Source organism: Canis aureus, chromosome 27 (assembly GCF_053574225.1).
Source record: "Canis aureus isolate CA01 chromosome 27, VMU_Caureus_v.1.0, whole genome shotgun sequence".
NCBI lineage: Eukaryota > Metazoa > Chordata > Mammalia > Carnivora > Canidae > Canis > Canis aureus.
This window is the reverse complement of record NC_135637.1, coordinates 40,714,192-40,739,214: the sequence shown is the minus strand read 5'-3', so window position 1 is coordinate 40,739,214 and position 25,023 is coordinate 40,714,192. Positions and strand designations below refer to the sequence as shown.

Genomic DNA, 25,023 nt, shown 5'->3' with positions numbered 1-25,023 from the left:
GGCATGAAGCCTGCTTCTCCCTCCTCCTGTGTCTCTGCCTCTCTCTCTCTCTCTCTCTCTATGTCTATCATAAATAAATAAAAAATATATATTAAAAAAAATAGTCGCTCCGAGTACTAAAGCGCTAGCTGTGTCCCAGGCACTGAGCCAGGCCCCTCCCCCGCAGCATCTCCCAGCCTTTCCCTTCCATCCTGCAGGGGCTCCAGGAGAATGACCTGCCCAAACTCCCACTGCTGGCAGGTGCAAGCACTGGGCCTCAAAGACACTCTCTGGATCTTGATCCCGAGAGGTGAGCGGCCACCCTGTGCCACTCAGCACGCTGCAGGGAGGCGGGAGAGACCCACGGGCAGCCGTCGGGCCTTCCTGGCTGTAGACACCACCTGCGCCCACACAACACCCTGCCACGTAGCACACGGTCAGGAAGCCCGAGACGGGGAAGTTAGCGTATTCGGAAATGCATCGTCCTGCACTGGTACACACTTTGCATCATCATCTTGCTTGAATTGCCATTTTCCTTACCTTTCTGTCCCAGGTGCTTCGGAGATGCAACACGGGGATAAACGAGGGCACCCCTGAGAGCATCCAGTTGCAGACCAGCGGGTTGCCCTGAGTGGCCAGTTGAGAGGGGACTCCAGGGCTGGGGAGAGTTAACTGCACCAGTTTTCTTGCACATTTAGATGATGTTCTTTGGCGGGAAAGTTAAAAGCCATGTAGCCCCATCTCCCCCAGGGCAGGGCAACCATTGTCTTCTCGAAGGAAGCTTCTGAGATCCTCAGCTGCTCTTCAGACCCAACTGAGATTTGCTTGTCCAAGGCGCTTGTCCAAGGCCTGAATGGTCCCCAGTGTCCTCTCTGTGGAAGGAACGGTGGCCCTCAATCGATAATGCCACCCCCCTTCCCATCTAGATGGAGAGGGGGAATTTCCTGGCATATCCCTCTCTAAGCCTGGGGCGAACGCAGTGTGAAGCTTCTACTCACGACATTCCCAAGTGCATCAGTTACTGGGCTCCTGCAAAACCCACTTGTTCCCCCTTCCTGGTGATTAACTGCTGTAGGCACCAGCAATAATAGAAAATAAGGGTGTCCTCAAATAGCCTCCGCTGAACATGTTCTCGGGGCGAGAGGAGGAACTGCCTGGGCGCAGGGGGACAGCTCACTCCGAGCGAGCCAGGGTCCCGTGTGTTGGGCCCAAAGGCAGACGCGAGGTCCCCGGCTTCCTCTACGGTAAGCCGCCCACGAGCCAGCGCACCGAGGCTCCCGACGGCAGTGACAGAGAACGTCGTTTTCCAACAGGACTCGCTTCAAGGGACGCAAGGAGGCAACGCCAAAAATACTTGACAATCTTATTTCTTTAAATCATCTCATTGTCGTAAGAGGGTTTGCAAGGAGCCAAATCAGAGGCCATGACCAGCCCTGACACGAACACAGGGTGAGAGCAGAATCCCAGGGGTGAAGACTGTGAAGATGCCCCGAAGAACCGGTCCCCGCCGGCCAGGCCTGCCTCTGCAGAGCTCCTGGCCCCGAGCAAGCCCTCCACCTGCTGCAGCTGGGGCCCCTCTCCGGGGTGCATGGTGCTGGGCTTCAACTTAGTCCCCCAGCACAGGGAGGCCCCCCCGAAAAACTGGCATGCCCACCTGAAAGTCCTAGAGGAGCACACGTGTGCTCCTGAGTGGGCTTCCCTGGATTTGATGATACTCTGGGGCCTCTCCCTTGGTGAGGACTCGGGACTGGCACCATTCAGATGGACCCAGAAGGCCTTACTGAGGCATGTCCCCTGACCACACCCAGGTCCCTGGGACGCCCAGAGCAGCGACGGCTGTCCTGGCTTGAGGACTCCCCGCCCAGCTCAGCTCTGCACCTCCCTCCGCCCCGGGTGCCCGGCTCCCCAGAGGCCCACTCAGCTCCTCTCGTCCTTTCCTCCTGGATGAGATGGTCCCCCATCATCTCAACCCATATGGACATTTAAGTATTGTGCTTGCCAGAAAGTACGCTCCTCGGGGACGTTTGCTGGTTCGAATTGAATTAAATCAAATCAAATTACAACCTCAAATAACTGCTCCCAGGTCCAACCTGAAAAGTGAGCTGTATCAAGAAGATGCAAAAAAAAAAAAAAAAAAAAAAATCTAAAAATTAGAAACGCCAACATTCCCTTGAATATTTGATATAAAAGAACCCAAAGGACACTTGAGCCAATGCATTTATTTCACACAATTTGTTATAAAAGGATGTCAGGGAAGTCACCTGGCTTGCCTAATATCAAACAGGTAGTGATCGGTGAGCCCAGGAAGGACCTTCTTTCCCCAAATGTCCGTGAATAATGAATGCTCGTTCATGACCAACGCGATAAGTTCCCTACCATGTGCTGACATAAGAGATCACATCCCACTTCTATCCCAGTCCCCACAGAGCAACCGTTCACCAAACTGTGGTTTTGACAGAAAGTGCTTTAATATAAAGACACGATTTAATATAAAGACACTAATATAAAGGCCTTGGGACGGGGTTCGTGAAGTGTGGAGGCTACACAGGCTTCGGAACCCTCCAACTACCACTGAGAGCTAGAAGCCCACCTGCAACACCCAGACAAACCCTGAAGACGGGGACCGATGTCACGGCGTCACGCGGAGTTTTAACAAGACGCCGAACGGCCCTAAAACAGATTTATTATATTGATATCCGCAGTGTGCTTGCCACAGTTCATGAGCCAAAAACCCCATGAAATGCCTATAAATTACATTGTTTATCCAGGTCCCCCGTGAAAGCTGAAATTTCCTTACCCTTCCCGAAACTACTCGATCCTCTCTCACCCATTCCCCCAGGACACAATTAAGCCAGCAGAGAAGCTGTGAGCATGGAAAATACATATTATGGGAAACAAATATGAATTAAGTTTTAGCCATCAATTCCCCGATGCTCTCTATAATCCACAGGAGTGAACCGGCCGAAAAAGAAATCACTTGGCAAGAGATGTTTCAGCCCTAAGATGTTCCACATGCTAATTAAGGGCTCTGTTAGGGGTCTGACCTTCAAGGACGAGGGGCTGATTAAACCCCTTTGGTTTCTCCCTCTGACTGAGACAGGATTAGATTTTTTAAAAATCGTACTTAAATGTTAATAAGAAATTATTTTAGTTCACACCTTTGATGTTGCTTGTGCACCGCGGTTATGAGATTCCAACTTAATACATAATTGACAGGTTTCTCCGCATCCCCTCATCCCAAAGAGTAGTTACAACGTTTTCTTTCTTTTTTTTTTTTTTTCATAAAGCATTCTATCCTGGCCTTAAGCAGATTTAGCTTATTTCATTATAACTAAGTAGATTTTCTTTCTCTGCATATAATTTAGGTAAACACAAGAACTACTGGGATCGAAGCTGGAAGACCAAGAGACTTTTCTGGAAAAAAAAGTACAACTCCTGCAAAACCCAAGACCAGATGGCCAGATTCAATGAAATGACACAGTTGTTGAAGTAAGCAGGTAAGAAGAAAGGAGGATATCAGCGAGCACACGATAACTCCATCATTAAAGTACTAAGGAGCGTAGGCGTGGCCTCTTTGTAGGAGACAGTCACCTGCCCTCACTTTCTTCACTCCCTCGCCCCCCGCCCACCCTGTCTTGCATCCCTGCCTGGTAGTCTGCATTTTAATAAATCCTCCCCTCCTGGGATCCCTGGGTGGCGCAGTGGTTTGGCGCCTGCCTTTGGCCCAGGGCGCGATCCTGGAGACCCAGGATCGAATCCCACGTCGGGCTCCCGGTGCATGGAGCCTGCTTCTCCCTCTGTCTGTGTCTCTGCCTCTCTCTCTCTCTCTCTGTGTGACTATCATAAATAAAAAATTAAAAAAAAAAATCCTCCCCTCCTTAAAAACCACTATTTTGACACCTGCTATTTACCAAGGGACACAGAGCACCCTTTCCCTGTCTACCCAGGTACCTTCCATCTTAATATCCGGGAAAGGATTCTGGCCTTCAAGGAAAAAAAGAAAAATTTTTTGTCCAACCCCTTTACAATACCTCCATGTACAAAGTGAACCAGTAAAGATTTTAATAAGAAAGGAATTTGAATAATTTCCAATAATTTCTAACGCATAGCCTTATTCATCTCTTAATTTAGCAACACGAAACCCTGAGAGCAGAGAGGCAAAATCAGGGGGCATCTTATTCCCATGTTGACCTGTACAAAGCGCATGGGGCTCTTGGAAGAGTGGACGATCACTGTGCACGGGTATGTTCTTTAGCGCAGAAAAAACTTAGATAGGTCTGAGAAAGGTAGCGTGGAGTAGTTGCAAACCATTTATCCTAATACTTAGTAATATGATCAAGGTTTCCTATGGGCTGAGGTGGAGAAGTCCATGGTGGCGTAAGTGGGGGGTTACAATGGGGAGGACCTGCCTCCCCTCTGGGATCCCACAGCTCTGCTCCCATGCTGCCAGTACATGTTTGTTCTGCAGGGTACCACGTGCGAAATACAGCCCCCGGAAGGGAAGCCCTCCTGAGACATCACTACGCTCATCTCCTTGGTCGGTCTATACGAACCTATCCTCCGTTACTTGGATGAAGGGGCAGTCTCTGCACGTGAATATAAAACGATTCTAGAACAACTACAGGGAAGTTAAGGACTCCCACGGTAGCATCAGCATAAAGCTTTTCCTTGTTGAAAAGACGGCTAACCAAATTAATTCTGCGTTCAAGCCAAGAGGTGCTGAAATAAACGTGTTACGTTAATGTCATAATGTGATTTTTTACAGTCAGTAGCAATGTTTTATAAACTATATGCCTCATTGACATCAGCCCCAAATGACAAGTTATTACCTCTGTTCATTAAATGCACATAAGTCCATCAGGCAAAATTGGGTTCTTTTGTAGCAATCTATTTCATTAATTTTTTACTGATTAAGGATTGAAGCATAATTCTTCTTCAAACACAATTTTATTTTATTTTTAATTTTTATTTATTTATGATAGTCACAGAGAGAGAGAGAGAGAGAGAGAGAGGCAGAGACACAGGCAGAGGGAGAAGCAGGCTCCATGCACCGGGAGCCTGATGTGGGATTCGATCCCGGGTCTCCAGGATGGTGCCCTGGGCCAAAGGCAGGCGCTAAACCGCTGCGCCACCCAGGGATCCCCAAACACAATTTTAAATCGATGATTTACTCCTTTAGAAAAAGACGCGCGGCGGGGAATTACTAATTGAAATGGATGCTTCTTGCTATTGACACAACCGCAAGTTTACTGTCATCTATCACCCTTGGAAAACCTTCACGATGGGAAGTCTTAGGTAAGGAGTTGGCTCCTCACACAGATTCTTTCCTGGAGGGGTGGGGAGTCGTTGGGGCGAACATGGAAAGAAAATCTATCCTCACTACCTTGACCGTCAGAGTTTCCTAATGGTAAAAAACATATATATATATATATAGGTTATATATATGTTAAAACAGATCAGATCAAAATCATCAAAAATCCGTAATTCAAAAAAAATTTTTTTTAAAAATTAAAAAAAAAATCCATAATTCAAATCAGTGAGGGGGCTTCTGTGTGAACGGAGCTACCTAATAGACTCTTCCTCTGTGACTAGAAAAAAAAAAAAAAAAAAAGGAACCACATTCCCGTGAGCCATCTATCCACTGGTGTCTCGGGATGGTTTTGCTAACAATGGAGGAGCTGATTTTCGGGTGTAAAACCTCCCACCATAGCAGCGTAGTCCTGTGGGCCTCTGAAACCATTTCCGCTGGCATTAGTAACTCCAGAATCTCTCTCCCAATTGTGGAGAAGTGGAATGATACCCGGTAGGGGCGTCGTACCGCCCTCTAAAATGCGGAATTGGAATACTTTCTGGAAAAAAAGCTAAATTTGGAAGTATGTCTACCCCTACAAGTTTTGAATGGGGGACTGTGGGTCTGGGTCCTTACCTGGATCATTTGCTGTCTGTCAACCAACTCACCAGGGTGGTGTGAGGATCCCCTTCACACAGTCCTGGGGAGGGCAGGTGGAGGACACCAGGCTGTGGCAGCGCTGTGACGGGAAGCACCTTCGGGGCCGTCCGCAGGGGACTGGAGGAGGCCTCTTGGGATGATGTTTGAGGGGGGACCTGAAAAGAGAAGTCAGTAACCCTTCTCTCGGTGCAAGAAACAGGAGCAATAGGCATCCCCCAGCAGGAAGGCAGGAACAGGACCCCTGTGAGCAAAAGACAGAGGGCAGGGAACACAGCAAAGGAGCCAGAGGGAGAAAGGAGGTGGCTTCAGGTGCACGGGCAGGGGCAGCCCAGCTCAGGGAAGCTGGATGTCCACGTCAAGTGCTCCAACCCATCAGGGTGGTATTTAAGTCAGTGGGGGGGGGGGGGGGGGAGGAAGAGACATGACCAGATTTATCATTTTAACAGATGATTTGGGGGCATGAGGAAGCACCGGGGAATCTTGAATGCCCATCCCCAAGGGAAAACAGCCCATCTGGAAAGGCTAAGTTCCCTGTGAGTGCCACGCCGTGACACCGCGCGGAAGCCACACTCGTGGATCCACTGTCGGGGTGGCCGGGGGCCGGCAGGGGAGGGATAACAGGTGGAGTATGAAGCATCTCTAGGACCCTGAACCCAATGGGCGTGAGGTGCTATGGTGCCTCCGTCATCTGCCCAAACCCTCCGAATGGATTCCAAGCATAAGAAAATCAGGTGAACAAAAGAGGTAACTTTGTAGTGAAGGGGCTAAGGGGGCAAAAGCAGAAAGAAGACGACCAGTTAGCTTGCGACCTGGGGTCACAAGCTTAGGGGTAGCAGGTAGATAGAGACACGGTCACACGGGGACTCAGATGACACAGATGACCCGGGGAAGGAGTAAAAATAGAGACGCACAGCTGCCGGGGAGCAAGACCCAGTCGGCTGTAGCATTCAGAAGCCAGTCAAAGGTTAATGAGAAAGGGAAGCCAGTAAGAGGCGAGGAACAACAGAGGGACGCGGAAGAAAAGGTACCGCAAGAGGGTCAGCTCTGTTTTGTGCCCCTGAGTTACCCGGGAAGAGGAAGACACCATCCGGTTCCTCCCGACGGCCGCAGGCTAGCGGGAGGTCAGCTGGTAAGCACACAGGATTCAAAGCCGCATCCCAGCACCGGTGCTCCCTCTGCCCTCCCTCTGTCCTCCGGGCAGTGACCCCCCACGCTCCCCGCAGCCCCAGCTGGAACAGGCCCCTGAGAAGCAGTCCTGGGCAGCCAGGGGCCGGCACGTCCTTGTCACAGGCCTGCTTGGGAGACTGCACACCTTCCTGCCATCACATCCCCTGCGTGTGTTCATGCTATTTATTCATGAAAGACAGAGAGAGAGAGAGAGAGAGAGAGGCAGAGACACAGGCAGAGGGAGAAGCAGGCTCCATGCAGGGAGCCCGACACAGACTCGATCCCGGGGCCCCAGGATCAGGCCCTGGGCTGAAGGTGGCGCTAAACCACTGAGCCACCCGGGCTGCCCAATATTTACTTGTCTCAACAGAGGGCTAAAAAAATCCCAATATTAATGCTTTTGGCTTTCAAATTCTTCAACCTAACATGCATATTCCTTGAGAGAGGCCACACGTGCAGTCACTCCCAGCCACGCTCCCCAGGGAGAGACCAGAGCCGTTCATCAGCAGCCACAGAGGCCGTGACCAGGTGCACTACGTTTCAGAAAGAGAAGTCATGGTCCTGGCTACCGGGGCTCCTCCTCCTGAAGCCAGGCCTCGATGCCACCCTGCGATTATAATAAAAGATAGAGGAGAAGCGAAGGCCATTTCTTTCTTCCCTACGCCGCAGGAGCCGGGCGATGGTCAAAACAGAAACAAAAAAACCAAAACACAGGCTTGACAGAGTCGTAAATTCCAAAATCGACAAGTGCTGCCCCCTGGCAAGGACACAGCGCTAACAAGCAGCACAAGAACAAAGCAAGAACTGCGGGGTACAGAAGTCCAAGCCCGGCCTAGTGACCCCCACGTTTCCTCCGGCTCCGAGAATCTACCTGGATCACCGCCCCCTGGGAACGTAGCCCTCCTTTGCGGCTAATTCACACCCCTGCTCAAAACCTAACAGTTGCACATGGAAAAACCCCATGTGGAACACAAACCAAGGTTAATAGTGTCGGTATTTGACGTATTCCCACCAAGGACTGGAGTGGGCGCTGCCGAGACCCCAGGGTGAACCCACGGCCCCTGGTCTGCTGGGAAATCCGTGCAGACCCAGGCAGGGCCCGCTGCGGGTCAGACACCCAGTCCCTGCGGGTGGATCAGCGTATTTATCCCCGACGGCAACCCACGGCAGTGGTGCTATGTCCCCTCGCTTTCTAGGCTAGAAGACGGAGAGATTCAAAGGGAAGAAATAATTTGGACAACGGTGAAAGCTGAGCAGTAATGAACAGATTTGCTTTCAGGTAAGCAGAGCAATTAGGGAAATTATTCCTACTCACGGGCTTTCCACCACCAAATCTAAATCCAACAATTTTTAAAATGTGCTGGACCTCGAGCGCTTTATATACTATATTTTTTTTTCCCCAGGACAATCCACTAAAACTGTCCAATGAGCTAGTACCTGTGCCCCACGGCCGCCGGCAGCTGGCACTTGGAAGTGCCAGGATCAATATTTCTTTAAGCATCAAAATGGCCCGAGGGCAACGGGTCAGCCCATCTTCCTTCTCCCAGCCCAGCTCGTCAGCGGGACATTATACCAATGGGGTGTACGTGTCCACGGCTGCAAAATAAAGCACTCAGTCCAAACCCCGCAGGTCTGGGGCCGCAGGATGCCAGGTAGCTAGCGTCACTTGCTCTTCACATGCACCTGCCCTGTGACCTCGAGTGAGTGCAGTCCTCCTGAGGACAGACCCTCGCTTGGGGGGCGGACAAGCTCTCTGGACCCCAGAACGTGCTGCCAGCCCCTGGGGGGTACATGACTACCTCACTCATGTTGGGACAAAGTGGGACATGACCATCCCCTCACCAGTCACCCACCAAATCGGCGGCAGGACCCCTGCTGGGCTCCGTGTTGGTGTGTGCGTCCTCCCAGGGGGACACCGCTCTCCACAAAGCCCTGGGGTTCCCGGGGTCAGCAGGGAAGGGGTGGGCTCCACACACCTGGGCCCCGCATCGGCCGGGCCAGTGACCTCAGCGCTGCTGCCTTCCTGCTCACGCGAACCTGCCCTCACGCCCATCTCAGACCTCGGGGGACTCCTTGCACCTGCATGTCCTACCCTTGGGGATCAGGGGAAGGGCTGAACTCAGAAGGCGTCCCCTGGCTCCTCCCTGACCGGATGGCCTTCGGCATGGCACCCACAGTCTCTGCTCTGTGCCTCCCCCCCGGGACCCACACAGGCAGCACCTTGCCCTGGGCCAGGGAACCCTTGCGTCCAGCTCTCCACGTGGTAGCCAGAGCAGTGATTTTAGGCTACAAATGCCCTTTTGCTTTCCACTCGTGCCCCTGAGTGAAAACCCACTTTTTCCCCATAATGGACAGATGCCTCCTGACCTGGACCCTGCTGCCTGCCCACAGGTGCCCCCTCTGCCCCCCTACCGGGTCGCGGTCCCACAACCACACGGGCCTTCGCACAGGCCCCCAACGGACCAAGCTCACTGTGGCTCTTGCAGCTCCCCCTGCTTGGACGTCCCTCGCAGCCCTCCCTGTTCAGGTGTCAGAGCCCCGCCACGTCCTCTCCCTAAAGGGGCGCCTCTGTGCCCTCACCTCTCGCTCCCGACCCATCGCCCCACTGCTTCACGCCCATCACACTATCGCCACCTCGACTGTTTTTCTGCTCTTCATTTACTCCTTCTCTTCCCACTCTCTACTCCTTAACTTACGACGTACGCCCCCGCCCCCGTGTCTCTTTACCCTCATCTGTCTCCATCACGTGCCTAACGCCTTCATGTTGCACACCTGTGAGGAGCTCAAAGCATCTTTGTCAAATGACAAATCGTCGGCAAAAAGCCACATAAATTAGAAATATAACCACCATAAATTCAGACCTCAAATTTATGACCATTTGTTCTGAATTGGGCCAAAACTTATTGCCCTAAAAAAAAAAAAAAAAAACACTATTCTTTAGCAGATTTAAGAGGCGCAGAAGAAATTTTGAAGAAAACTCTTAAGTTTAAAGCAACAACAGAGACCAAATACAGCGTCTGTGGGAAACCAATGGGTCTGGATGGAAGGAAGACCTGAGGGGCCTCTGGTCACAGCACTTTGCCCATAAATGACTATTGCACATTCGCTTTAAGATAATGAAACAACGTTTAATGTTTCTTCTCGTTCCTCACATTAAGCCTTGATTAATTCAGAGCACCTGCAGAAACTGCCTTCCACAACCTCCTCCTCATCCTGCCTGCCTCCTCCTTCCCTCTGCCTCCCCAACCTTCTTCAAGACTCTAAGGGCTCTCTTGCCTCAAGCTGGGGAGAAAGAGAAGATCTGGCCCTAAAAAGGACAGCTCTCCCTTCCCCTTGGAGGGGACGCAGACACCACGCACACGGATGCATGGAGCTGCCCACGGTGACTCCAATCAAAGACTCAGTCAGGGCCAGCCGCCTCGTCCTCAGTGATGCTCGATGTTTGCCGACACTGAATTGTATAATCATAACGAAATTACAGCACCTTTGAACAAGAGCTACATCTTCTATCTCATTCTTATGCCCCAAAGCATCGGACTCAGTAGATAGCCAATAAAATACCTACAAGGAATTCCTATCAATTAATATAAATTAAGCTTGTCTTATCACCCCCTCTCTGATATTCGCCACATCTTTCATAACTACGTTATTGCGACTACGAAGAGAAGACCAAGTGCTAGCACACAGAACACTAAAGTGCAGGAAAGTTTCTTTTAAAAATAAATAAATACCAACTGCTTTATGCACAGCTTGCGAAACTGGAAATTAATTGATGCAAATGTGCTGACATACATCCTAATGTTTTTATTTTCGACTTCATTTAACAAATGTGGATCTCCACTATTTTCCAGAAGAGCCATTTTCTTCACGCCTGCGTTAATGTGTTCATTATTTCAATATTTACAATCACTTAATACTTTTCCACAAGGGGTTTCTGGACTTGACACCCACCGAACAGCTCAGAGAGGAAGTGTTTCGGGAAGGGAGGGATGTGAGAATGCAGCAAAGGGAAGGATCGTTCACGGACAACACTTAGGGAATGTTAGTACTTCATATTCTTAGTCTTTGAAAATTAATTGCTTGGGGTTCTCATCAATCAACTCAGTGAGGGTGACCACCTGATAATAAGTGATCACTTCAGCCAACTTTCTGGAGGAATTTCCCCATATGAGGAAATCTCTCTCGTTTTAAAAACATGCCCTCTATCACCTACCTTTGCCATATTTAAGGAAACTTTTGGGGAAATCATCCCTACCAGCCTCACAAAATGGCTTTTTTTTTTTTTTCCGGCAAAATGCCTTTTGACCTCAAATACTTTGCTTCCCTAGCACTGCCTATGAACTAGGAAAGAACATGATGCTAGAAAAGATTCCTTCAACAGAAGGCCCCAGTCTCACCTGTTTCTGTTGCTGCCTCTCTACCCCGAGACTGGGCTTGGAAATCCACAGTGACTATAGACAGATTAAAACCCAGCTGGAGGAAAATACCCAAATATTTAAATATAGTTTGGGCCTTTTTTTTAAAAGCAAAACATTTATTTTTTTTTAAAGCAAAACATTTAAATTAGCAGGATTTCAGGACATGCTCTTCACAATTTTCTTTTTGAATGTTACAGAAAACTAATTTTTTTTCTCAACTAGCCAACCAATCCAAGTATATTCAAAGAACTATTACCTAGTATCGATCATTAAGTCAATAAAGTTTACCTTTTGAAACGTACCTTGAAGGACAGCACAAAAGACTGCTCAGGAGAGAAGCATCTCAATTGCAAATCCCACCTTACTCTGTAACACCTGCCCTTGTAACTATTGATCTGTAGTCTTAAAACTCTGCTTTCTTAAAATACCATCCCCACACTGGTCTGTTAAGTTTCTATAATCCCTTCACTACTTTTCAGTGATTAATTATTCAGATTTGCAGACGTTCCCCGGATATCACAAGCTTCCAATTCAGACCTCATCTTCCAAGCCACGTAAGAGGGGCATCCCAGTCACCTGGAGGTCTGCGGAATGCGATTATTAAAGACGAACAGAGTGAGCCCCCAGAACATTCGGATAAAGAACCACAACTGGCACTGTCTGGACTACTCATGAATACTGAGGTCTTCAACCCCATTTTGTAGAGAAGCACAAGAGAATTTGTGTTAGAACAGGCATATGCAACTGGGAATATCTGTCTCCAGAAACTGAAATCATGATATCCTAATCCCATTCAACGAGAACCTCGCTTTCACTTTGAGTGTACGTCTGTGAGCACCACTTCTTCCAAAAACGCATCCCACGTCATTAGGGGACATTAAGAGCCAGCCTGACTTATGACCAGTGAGTCACCATTCCCGTTTCCAGGTCCCAGTTTTGTGACTGGTAAACCACCTGGCATCAAGGTTTTCATTACAATCACGTGAAGAATTTTGTACAGAAGCTGCCAGTGAGGAAGGTAGGTAGGTTGAGTAGACACTCACTTCCCTGATTCAAACATTTAGAAATATTGTTGGCAGTTTTAAAAATAAATCTTTAAAACCCATGTCAAATTCAAAAGCAAGAAATGGGACTCTTTGGCAGAAAACAGGAACAGCAGAGAATATGAACTGAAGTTGCAGAAATCTGGAGGTGCCTCATATACATGAGGGGCCGGGTGTTAGCACTCAGTCTTCAACTGTTTTTGAGGCCATACTTGGTGGAAAGTTAGCCCTGTGCTTCCTGAAATTAAAAAAAAAAAAAAAAATAGAAGGTGAAGATGGGAAGGCTGTCTCAGCTAGAACAGAAACTTAAAGAGATTCTGCCCACTTTCCCCAAGGCTCGATTTGAAAGCAGACTCTCCTTCTGAGCTGCGGGTGAACAGAGTAATTATGAAGTACGCAGAACCCCTAGCCCACCCCATTCTAACTACGCGCTTGGTATGAACCTAAGGGAAAAGCTAGTGTAAAAACTGGTCAGCATTGAAATTCCTGTCCAAGGAAACTGTGAAAAAGATATCTCCCACTGAAGACGAGCTCACACACAGAAATACAAAGCACTACAAGAAACTGGCCAAAAAGGACAGCTGACCAGCCAATGGAACCTGGGAGAGATTTCTCACCCAAAGGAATACTGATAACACGCCCAAAGGGAGAGGAAAGGACCAAACCCCCAAAGAGGCAGAATGTTATGGAAAAAGAACAAGTAAACTTTAAGAAGAACCAAGAGAGCTTCTGGAAAGGGAAAACCACTATAAAATTAGGAAAGTAATAAAATAGTCAAAGGGTAATTCAGACAATTCCACAGAGCAGATTTGTGATTTGAAAGGCAGACCCGAATAAATTACCCTGAATGTGGCACACTGAAACGGGGAAACATTTCCAGTGTTTCCTGACTTCAAGTCGAGGCTTCAGGGAGCTTTTTAGATCAAATATAGTGTAAAGATAAGTCACTACATAAAGATCAGTAACTCCGGGGAAAGGTGTTGAAATGTCAAGGGATGATAAAGTTAACCTGTTAACACAAATAACCTGAGGTGAAAGCTCTGCTCTGTGCAGGCTGGTCCCTGAGGGTCCTACTTCCCCTTGACTTTGATGATCTTCAACCGCCGGCACTATTCAGACGCCACGAGGCTCTCCCCACAAAGTCACCTGCCTCCTCTTCTTTATGCAATTAAGCTTACTCTCTCTGTTTAATATTTTAAATCCCAAATCCATAAATTTGGGTAAAATATGCACAGGCACAAATTAGTTTCCTTCTTAAATTTGCTTTCAAGGGAAGACCTTCCCCTGGCTCTCTTAAACATGTCCCGGAAAGCTGAACTTCACGGCCGAATTAAAAGGCCATCACTTGCCCTGTGGTTAAAATTCTCATTATCCTATGATCTTCTGATTTAAGGTCTGCAAGTATTTTGTCTGGCATAAAGAAACTTTTGATATTTTAGCTATAATCCAAATCAATTTCTAAATTTGTAACTACCTGATGTGTATATTTTTACTCTAGTCAGCGAGACTCAAAATTTCTATACAGGCTTAACTTCTTTCCGAAATTTTCTGGGTCTGGGACCCATGACTCGGAAGAGCACACAAAATACGGAGATCAGAAGACCACACGAGGAAGGGCCTGGATCACATTTGTGAAGAGCAAATTGGAGGAAGCCAAGAGGCGGCATCTGGCAATTGTTGGTCAGCTTGCCAGGAGGAAGCAAAAAGTCTACCAAGGAGATGCTGAGATGTCAGGAAAATCTGCAGCAGAACAGAGGACTGATTTGGGATGCACTGCGTCAGCGAGGCTAGACATGGGAAGACGGAGACAATAATCTCCATCACCTCCAGACAGGTTACTATTATCTAAACGAGATTTGGCAAATATCTGGCTGACAGCTACCGGGTTTCTCTTGCTTGGCAATGGCAGATAAAATACACCCATCAAAACGTTTTTCCCTCCATCACAGTCTAAACAGTCTGTGGAAGATGAAGAGTGGTAGACAAGTTAAGTATATTCCAGCGTTCAGGATGATGGGCTCCGTGGTGGGAGAAGCCCAGAGCGCAGCAGTGCTCTAGGAAGTCACTGCCAATCATCGAGACAAACACGTGAGATGAACTCGACTCGCCAAAATCTAGACCCTAAACTGCTAAAGTAGGAATTTGGCGAGCATATTCAGTCGCAAATGGCCTACGGGTCAACTGGAAAGGTAGACTCACAAAAGATAGGTCTCCCTTAGGATGTCTACCCTACTCTCAAGATTTCAAAACCATCTCACGTACATCTTCTCAGTTGACCTCAAACGCTCTGGGAGGCAGGCTCCCGAGGTATTAGCCCATTTGCAGGTGTCTAGAACAAAGATTACAGAGATTCGGTGGTAGAGAAAACATTGCATTGGACTTAACAAGCGGCTGGAAAGAAAGGTCACCATCAGGAGAGAGAAGGTTTTACGCCAGATGCTCCTGACAAGTACAAAGGAGGGATGACAACTAATATTTATTTATGATTCTCCCAATTCACTGGAGTCTCTGTGTAAATGTGAGCTGAGTAGAAACACCTCAACGAAGACGACACCGAACTCCCATAACCTCGCGTGTCCTCACCGTCCCTCTTTTCCCACCGTTGTCTTTATTGTAACTTTCTGATGTAACATCTATTAACTGTTTTCTGCGTTCCTCACTAGAACACAAACTCCAGGAGGGCAGTGTGTTTGCCTGGTATCACCGCATCCCCACTACCTAGGGGACGTAGAATAAGGTTAACAAGTCCTTGTGGATGTGGGAAATAATGACGGATACACCGAAGGCCTCGGGTGTTCGAGACCTTACGGGCCATCTCATTTGTTGGAACTCCGACTCTGAAACACCGAGAGATGGTGAAGAGGTCGGGGATGAGCTGCTGAGATGCTTGCTTGCATCCGGACAGAGGGGATGCGTGTGTGTGCACGTGCGTGTGTAAACGACAGCTGGCTGTCGGGAGAGGCACAGTTGGGGCTCGTCTCTGGTGTGGGTCAAGTCCACTCCTTCATGGGAAACTCCTGAAAATGAGGCCACCACTTTCTCATTCCCTGCCCGTTGGTCCAGTGTCCTCAACAGGCCGGTCACGCTGGCTCAGATTTGTTTCAATCCAGCATGAAACCGTCTCTGGCTGCAGGGAGAGGCTCCGGCCGGGCACGAGGCCTGAACGGGTGTAGCCTGGACCGAGCCAGCGCCGGGGGCAAAGGCAGCGGGGCACGCGGTGTAGACAGGAGTGCGTGTGGGTGCGAGGGTCCCACCTGGCGCCCCCCGACCTCCTCGCTGTGACCTCGGGTCGTTTCCCCACTTTGCAGGCCTCGGGCCCCGGAGCGGAGGGTCCCGGCGATCCAGGCTCATCCGTCCGGGGTCGGAGCCGCGCAGCAGCTCGCGGGGGTCCGACGGATGGAGCGGGGCGTCCTTCAAACGGGAGAAGGACAATAACCGAGGGACGTCGGAGCCCGACAGCACGACCGCAGGCCGTGAACCCCAAGGTCCCTCAACCGCGGGCCCGAGCGCCCCGGGGACACGGGGAGCCCCCAGCGCCCGCAGGAAGCCCCGGCTGGACCGCAACCGAGGCCCTGGGGACTGGGCCCGCCCCCGCCGCGGCCCTGCTCCCCGAACCGTGCCCCGGGGCGGCCCCGCCCAGCGCGCCACCTGCTGCTCCGGGACCTCACGGCGGCCAGCAGCGCGGAGAGGGGGCGGGGCCTAGGGGCGGGGCCTCGAGGGGCGGGGCCTCGAGGGGCGGGGCCTCTGTAGGCGCGCCGGGGCGGGGCGGGGCGGAGAGGGGCGGAGCATCTCGGGGGCGGGGCCTAGAGGGGGCGGGGCCTAGACGGGCGGGGGAGAGGGGCGGGGCATCCGGGGAGGCGCTCCGGGGGCGGGGCCTCGAGGGGGCGGGGCCTCTGTAGGCGCGCCGGGGGCGGGGCGGAGCATCTCGGGGGCGGGGCCTAGAGGGGGCGGGGCCTAGACGGGCGGGCGGAGAGGGCGGGGCATCCGGGGAGGAGCTCCGGGGGCGGGGCCTCGAGGGGGCGGGGCCTCAGGGGAAGGCGCTCCGGGGCGGAGCCTCGGGGGCGGAGCGACGAGGGGGCGGGGCTTCTGTGGGCGCCGGGGGCGGGGCCTCGGGGCGGGGCCTCTGTAGGCGCGCCGGGGCGGGGCGGGGCGGAGAGGGGCGGAGCATCGCGGGGGCGGGGCCTCTGTAGGCGCGCCGGGGGGCGGAGAGGGGCGGAGCATCGTGGGGGCGGGGCCTAGAGGGGGCGGGGCCTAGACGGGCGGGCGGAGAGGGGGGCATCCGGGGAGGAGCTCCGGGGGCGGGGCCTCAAGGGGCGGAGCGACGAGGGGGCGGGGCTTCTGTGGGCGCCGGGGGCGGGGCGTCGAGGAAAGGCGTTCCGGGGGCGGAGCTTCGGGGGCGGGGCCTCGGGGTGGGGCCTCAAGGGGCTGGGGCGGCAAGACGGTGAAGCATTTGGATGAAACGTTTCCAACTCTCATCTCAAGCGCCGACGCCTCCTGCGAAGCGCCCTCGGCTGCACACACTCAGCCCCCCGAAGGGACCCCTGGCCGCGAGCGCGAGGTTGCAGGGCTCCCCGACCACGTGCCCCCCCGCCCGCGCACCCCTGCCCCCGCTCACCCCCGTGTTCCCACCAGGGCCCCCCCAGGGGGCGCACCCCGCCTCCCCCCGCCTCCCGGGCCTGAACCCCGGGTGATGTAGGCCCCGAGAGCGCAGTTGGGGCTCCCTGGGAGCGCGCAGCCCCTCAGAGCCCCTCCGCTCCGCTCCCCCGCGGCTACAGCGCGTCCCCTTAAGGCGGGGCGCGGGGAGGGGGCGAGCAGGGCCGGCCGGGCGGTCGGTCCGGGGCGCGTGGGTGCCGGCTGGTGTCTCGGTGTCCCGGCCGCCGCCAGGCCGCGTTGCGCGGGCCCACAGCGCCATCTAGGGGCCCGCGGGCTGCAGAGCGGGGCGCCCGGACACCTGCCGCCGCTGCTCCAGCCCCGGCACACGGTCCGCGGGAGCCCGTGCACAGTAGCCCAGGGCTCACGGTGGGAGACCCTGGGCTCTCCCAGGTGCAGCTGGAGAAAACAGGTGCGGGAGTCACGGTGTCACGGAGACAGGTGTCAAGGATGACCGCAAAGGATTTTTACCTGAACACCTGCAGCTGAGCTGCCTGTGCTAGATCAGCAAGACCAGAGTAAAGGCAGCCCAAGGGCATCTCACAGCGCCCTGCAAATACGATCCCAAGTAGGTAAGAGCCACCCTCTTCCCGGCCTGAAGGTGACCCTCTTTGGGCAGATCCAAGCTGGGGAGGAGGAGAGACCTCGATGCAAAAGCAAGTTCAAAGTTTAGATTCTCAACCTGAGAATGGAGATGTTGCTTACAATTCAGCACTTTGTCATAGCAGGTCATACCCAGGAAAGACTTAGGGTAGCTGGAGAAACATCCCAAAAGAGTGCGGGAGATAAAGTTGTTTGACACCTGTCTGCCAGGAGTTGGGCTTTTTCAAGATTAATGGTATAAGAACTCGGGGATCGTTGGCCATTATTTTTATCATCTATGTATTCTTCATTATGTCTTTAAATGTTTTGTACATTGTAGGGCCCCATATATTTAGTTGTTCATGCAAATGTCTAGTGAACAACTGCTACGAGCCTGTTGAGGTGCCCAGAAATGTGCAGAACTGAGATGAGGAAGACATGGCCTCTGTCCTCAAGGACACAGAACCCCCGTGGATGTTATCACCGGGCGCTAGGAAAACCACACCCCGCTCTTTGAGTGTTACTAAAACTCAGGAGATGGTCCGGGGAAGCTGAGAAGGGACTCAGTGAAAGGGACATCTGAGCTGCTCAGGAAATATGTGTTCTCTATTGTGTGTATTTCTTTTGTTACTTACCAAAAATATTTGAATTTAGAAGGGGCAGCAGTGTCGGGTTTGTAGGCCAGAGAAATTTCCATGAATAAGTGTGAGTTTCTCTCTTTAACATTTGGAGTTAACATTGTCTCCCAGACACAAGTCAAAAGCTTCAGGGTGGTTGTCCCCCCCGCCCTGCCCAAGAAAGCACTCCCCACCCCCACGGGATGGGCGCTTGGGGAGAACTTCAGGTACAGCTCTGTCCTGCCTCTTCCCATTCTTCCCGATAAACTCCCCATCTCAGTTCACTGGTGCTTGAAATTCGATGGCAAGCATTTCATGTTTTAATCTTTGAAGTTTAGCCCGAGTTAAAATACGAATGCTTGTGAACAGAGCGTCCACTATGTTGGGGAAATAAAATACGAAAACACAATCTCCTCTTAGCCCAGGAAACCTCTCCACAAGGTAAAAGAGAAAGAAAACTATTATCGAATAAGCATTAAACCAGGTGATGCTGGTTGCAGGGTAGTCTGCAAAGAGACTGCAGAGACGGAGAGAAATCTCAGCCCTCTACAAAGCCAGGCAGATGCGTTCCGTTCCGTACGTGTGTTCAAGACAACCAGTCCTCAGCAGGACTTAGAGCAGTGTTTAGCACACACGGTTAATCCCAAATGTGCATGGTAATGGTTGGGACCATCTGTTGGCTAGCTGGCTTTGTCCAAAGGAAAAACAAACTCCTATCTGTGTGAGAGGCGGTAGTAGTTTTGCAATTTGGAATAGGCACTCACCCAGGTCAGGTCCCTACCATCCCCAGAAAGTGGGAGTTCCTATCTCCCAGTTGGAAGGCTATCTCCCCTCATTGGTTACATTCAAAAGAGGTGGTTCCCAGGTCCTTGAGAGAGACATTCCTGGCAAGAGGGTTGGCTTTTAAAAAGGTGGTTTAAAAACCTTTAAACCTTAAAATATTTAAAAGCTTTAAATATTTTAAAGGGTTGGAGAAAGAACCTAACAATTACAAGGTTTCTAAAATACATGCTCTAAGGAAGGGGGGTGGGGTGGGCATGGAGTTTCTTCCCTTATTGTCAAGAGGGAGAATTAAGCCTCTTCTTTCTGATTGGCATTTGCCCTGCCTGACAACTGCTAGTCAATCACACCTTAGCAAGAGAGGATCTCCCAGGTGGTTGTCTGAGGGAAGGCTCACATGAAGGAACAAGCTGCATGCACACGGGGGCTTGCTTCCCTGGGCACTAAAGGGCTTTGCTGAAGCTGACAGCAATCAGAGCAGAGGAAGAGAAGAGCCAACGGCTGAACGCAGCTTCTCCTGTTGCGTCGTTTTAACCTGTGATTTATTTCTGGAACTCTTGTAAACGCCTTCCAACTCCAGCCATCTGCCTGCTGTCCGTCCAGTGCCCGAATACCCAAGCTTCCTCCTTAAACACAATTAAGAGATTATGCTAACAGATCCTCGAAGCTGCCCTGACTCAGTTTGCCAAGTGAGATCCATCTTTAAGTGGCGATAGGCAAAATGACTGAGACACTACAAAGCAAAAAAATAATAATAATAATAATAAGCAGGACAGTGTTTAGTGTCTCCTGCTCAGAGGTAGGCTTCTGAGGATTGCTCCACCACAGGTCAGAAGACAGCAGCTCAAAGCGGATGCTCTCCTTTGTACGTGCATCTCATCGCCAGTAGGCCTTGGAAGTGATTGCATTTAAGCCTTCAGGTCCCTGAGATTTGCTAAGGGGGTTCATGGGCCAGGATTTCCCACATTACATGCCGCAGCTCTCTGGCACCAGGGAATCTGCAGTTGCCCTCCTGGACCCACATCCAAGAAAGGGATACCAACGTCCCCTTCAGGCAAACCCCGCCAGCATCTTTTCTTTCACTTGGCAAATGCTACCTTGGTGCCTATGATGTGCCAGGAAATGCCTTCAGCTTTGGGTGCTGGAAATGGAGGAGACACACCCCCTACCTCCTGGGAGCTCAAAATGTATTCATACTCAAGGAGGGGTAAAGCTACATGTTATCAGTCAGGGAACTAACCACCAGCAACTCAGGCTTTATTTTACAGAGGGGAGAGAGAGAGAGAGAGAGAGAGAGAGAGAGAGAGAGAGAGAATGCAAGTGAAGGGCAGAGGGAGAGGGAGAGAACCTAAAGCCAGCTCTGAGTCCAGCGTGAGCCTGATGAGGATCTCAGTCCTGGGACCTTGAGATCATGATCTGAGCCCAAATCAAGAGTCAAATGCTTGACCGACCAAACCCCCCGGGCTCAGTGCCTGACACTTTTTATTTTTAAGATTTTATTTATTTATTCATGAGAGACACACAGAGAGAGAAGCAGAGGCACAGGCAGAGGGAGAAGCAGGCTCCTCACAGGGAGCCCGATGTGGGACTCAATCCCAGGACCCTAAGATCACACCCTGAGCCGAAGGCAGATGCTCAACCACTGAGCCACCCAGGTGTCCCTATGCCTGACACTTTTTAAAGCTATGTTACCTGTATTAACTTGTTAAACCTTCACAAACAATGAGAGGAATTCTCAATTTCTGCAAATTAAAGATGAGACACAGAGGCTTAAATATCATGCTCAGGATTGCTTGGCTAGTGAGTAGCAGAAGTAAGATCTGGATCCAGACCATCGGGCTGTGCGTGTGTGAGCGTGTGTGCACACCCACCCACACACACACACACACACAATATATATACCAGGTCTGTGTGAGCACAGCTGGGTGTCCCCACAGCCACGTCCAAGGCCGACCTAAGGTTGATGTTCTGTTTCTGCGCTTCACTAGCCCAACGCTATGATCCAAGGACTGGCCACACTCACCAACCTGTTGATATACTTGGCTTTTAAATGGATTCCACAGACTGCAGTCATTTAACAGAAGAAAGAAGAATAAAAATTAAAGAATTGAAAAGAGTCTCTGGTCCCTGAACACCCCAGAACTACTGAATCATCCCCACATCCAAATTAAATGTTGGGATCAAAAAGCAAATAAAAGAACCAGGGAGTCTTTTTTCTTTTTTTCTTTTTCTTTTTTTTTTTTTTTTTTTTTTGCTGGCTTTCCTAGGAACCTGCACATTTTTTTTTTTTTGAGATCTGTCTGCGTTGAAGCTGCCAAGTGAATTATTAAATTTATGAGGGTGAAGCGAAGCCAAAGCTACTGATCAGTGAAATTAGTTGCAACTGGATGGAAGAGCTTCAGCGCTGAGAACTCCGGCAGACGGCAACATCACTCAAAGCGTGCAGGATTCTGCTGTGAAAACATTACAAAGTCTCATGCACTTGGATGCCTGGCTGCCAAAGGCTCAGGGGAGAGGGTATTTTATGAGCCTTGAAAGACTTCCATATAATGCCGGGCCGACTGTTCCTCAAACTCCTACGATTAGAGTTTAGAAGAAATCTGGCTCAACTCTGGAACTCGCCTTTCTTTATCAAGGTGTTAAATCAAAACCTACCATTCTAGAGAGAACCTTATTAAAATGGCTTTAACACCAGGAAAGCAAACTTTTCTTTTTTCTCTTTTTGGTACCTATTTGGGACGATGGACGTCAACTAAACTTACTCTGGTGATCATCGCACAGTGTCAGTCAGTCAAGTAGTTGTGCTGTACACCTTGAATGGACATAGTGCTGTATGTCAATTACATCTCGGTAAAACTGGAAAAAAAATAAAATTTACCGTTTGAGAACTGATCTCCTGAACCTAAAATGATCACTCTTAAGGAGTTCTTCATAGCTTACGTGAGTCATTTTCATGGTTTTCTACTGCTTGTTACTGCAGAGTTTGTAACCATGTCACCAAGATGTACTTGTAATGGATGTGATAGGGACTCGTACAAGAAGGAGCTTTCCAGAAGTCTGGGGAGCTGCAGGCAAATAGCACTCGTGGATACCTGAGCACTGGCTGTGTTCTCTCTCCCGGGGAGTGAGAACATGATAGTGTTCACGCCCTTCCTGTTCTAGCACCAGGAAAGTGATAAACAGTCCTCTAAACAGAGCCACAGGATGACCAGAGTAGGACCTTTTGAAATAGAGATGAAGACTGGCAGGTTCAACGAGCAGTGATGTACAGTAACTCGGCATCCCGCTTGACGATGGTCATCGGCAAGGCTCAACCTCGCCAGCAGTTGGAGAAGCGTGTCCCAGACTAGATTCCATGACAAACCCGGCATCCCCCTCTGCTTCTGCTTCACTGCCCACTTTGGAACATGTGCTCAACCCTCCTGAGATCCACGAAAACAAATAACAACAACAACAACAACGAAAATCAAGAAAACCAGTTCACTCACAAATGGAGATCTCTGCTGAGCTAACTGGTCATCACTCTGCTATAATTATGGGTACATCCCTAAGTTTATGGAGGAGGCAGATTTTTCTCAACCCTCAGCTAAGCCCAAGCTGTTGCCTCTCCATTAGGAATCACTTTTTAAACTTTATGCAAAGGAAAAGGTGGCCCGTACGTGGTCATTTTCTCTTTCTCTCTAGAATTTCCGTAAGGACTAACACTTTCCTGACATGTTGGGAAGTTTCAAGTCACTTCTTCCTATATTCAGCTTTTGGACATGAAGTCTCTGTGGTGCACCGGTGGAAACTGGCACACATTTTTTGAACTAGAAAGCTCCTGTTCCAAGGCCATCTTTAAGATGGGATGTCCTAGAGTCACTTGTGTATAGACACGGATGCTTTCAGCGATAAAAGAACAGTTAACAGCTGATGAATCTCATAATCCTCCCAGATCAGTGTAAGTAGAGTTTGCCCTTCAGACCATAATAACGGAACATGGATTTTGATGTGCAGATCCCTGGTTTAACTTGAATTTAATTTCTTCCATGAAAAGTACCATTTACTTTCCCCAAAAAAAGAATCTCGAAATCCATGTGGCTAGGAAAGCTTTGTGACATTTACAGAGCTGCTAGTGTGAGAGTAGCCATGCAACAACAAACACAGTAGAACTGCCAAAATCTTAGCTAACCAAGCAAAATCCTAGGACAGATGTCATTACCTTTAATTAATTGAAATTAACGTGAAAATAGCAGTGATTGAAGAGTAAAAGAAGCAAGACGGATTGGCTGCCTCCCTGACCCCCTTCCAGCCTCAACTCCATTAAATTTTGCTACTGAAGAAAAATCGGGCTCCTAAAAATTGAAGATGTGTGGTTTAATAGAAAATGTTAAGATTTTCTGATAGTGTGTTATAAAGTGTCATTTATTGAATTCTCATAAGTTTGAAATAAATAAGTCCACAACGAGCCTGTCTAGAACTCGACCTTCTGAGTCGGCTTCCAACTGCGTCATTGGTTCAAAACTTGCAGAACACTCGGGCTGAATCCATTCATTGAATGAGATTTGTAGATATAAACATAAATTAGGCCCACAGGAGAATTGTTCTGTCGTCACAGACCCATTAATATATCCCACTTATAATAAAATGTAATAACTAAGGGTTCAATGTAACAAGTCCAGGATAATTATATGAGGGCTCCATCACTGGTAGTAAACAGAGCACAGATAGTCCTGGCACAAAGTAGCAATTCAACTATTAAAATACTCACAGTGAACTGAAGTGACACACCATTGGAAGGAAAGGAATTACCAGATAAGAAACTAGACATTTGAGAAATATGGAGGAAATTGCACCTGCAGAGCAGAGGAATTGTGCGACGGCTGCTAACCTCAGTTGGAGTTCTGCGGAGTTCTGCAAAAAGACAAAGAGACCTGACAGTGACTAACGTGATTAAAAGCTGAACGTGCACTGTCCCAGTTCCAGTTCAAGATGGCCCCAGGGGATACCCTGAACTCTCACCTCTTCCCACACACCCACACACAGAGTCTACAGCTGCCTGTGGACCAGTCTCCTCCTAAAAACCCTAAAGGCTGGCTGAGTGATGAGTAGGTCAGGCCAATGAGTAGGAAGCCACACTGCACAGGTAGGAGAGGCTGGGACACAATCTCTCCGGACACCCCACCAGTAGCAGGTGTCCCACACTTGGGAGGGAGCTCAAACTCCAGAGGAGACAGTGAAGGCCTTGAACCCCACTTTAGGAACCCAAACTCTTCAAGACCCACACCCAAGAGACAAACCCCCAAAATGTTTACCTCTGAAAACCAATGGGGCCCCTGTCCTGAGACCCACAAGAACATAGTTATCTGGGAAACTACTCTTAAAAAGGCATACACACTCTGACTCACCCACCCCAGGGCTAAGTTCAGAGGCAGCCCACTGTGCACAAAAATACAACGGAACTACATCAAACTAGAAGCTTCTGCACAGCAAAGGAAACAAAATGAAAAGGCCAATGACTGAATGGGAGAAAAGACTCGCAAGTCATAGATCTGTTAAGGGCTAATATCTAAAATATATAAAGAATTTACAAAATTCAATACCAAAAACCATCTGATTTAAGAAATGGGCAAAAGATCTGAATAAACATTTTTGCAAGAAAGACATACAGATGGCCAACAGGTCCACGAAGAGGTGCTCGACATCATTAGTTATCATGGAAATGCAAATCCAAACTTTCATAAGATAATCCCCCCACACTGCTAGAATGGTTATCATCAACAAGACAAGAATTAAAAAAAAAAAAAAGAAGAAGAAGAAGACAAGAAATAAATGTTCATAAGGGAACGGAGAAAAGG

At 49.8% G+C, this 25,023-nt stretch overlaps 1 long non-coding RNA gene across 1 annotated transcript in view; it reads left to right on the top strand.

The window, feature by feature from the left end:
• Positions 1 to 25,023, top strand: part of LOC144299343 (uncharacterized) — a 209,112-nt gene that overhangs the window by 76,172 nt on the left and 107,917 nt on the right. The window lies entirely within an intron of this gene.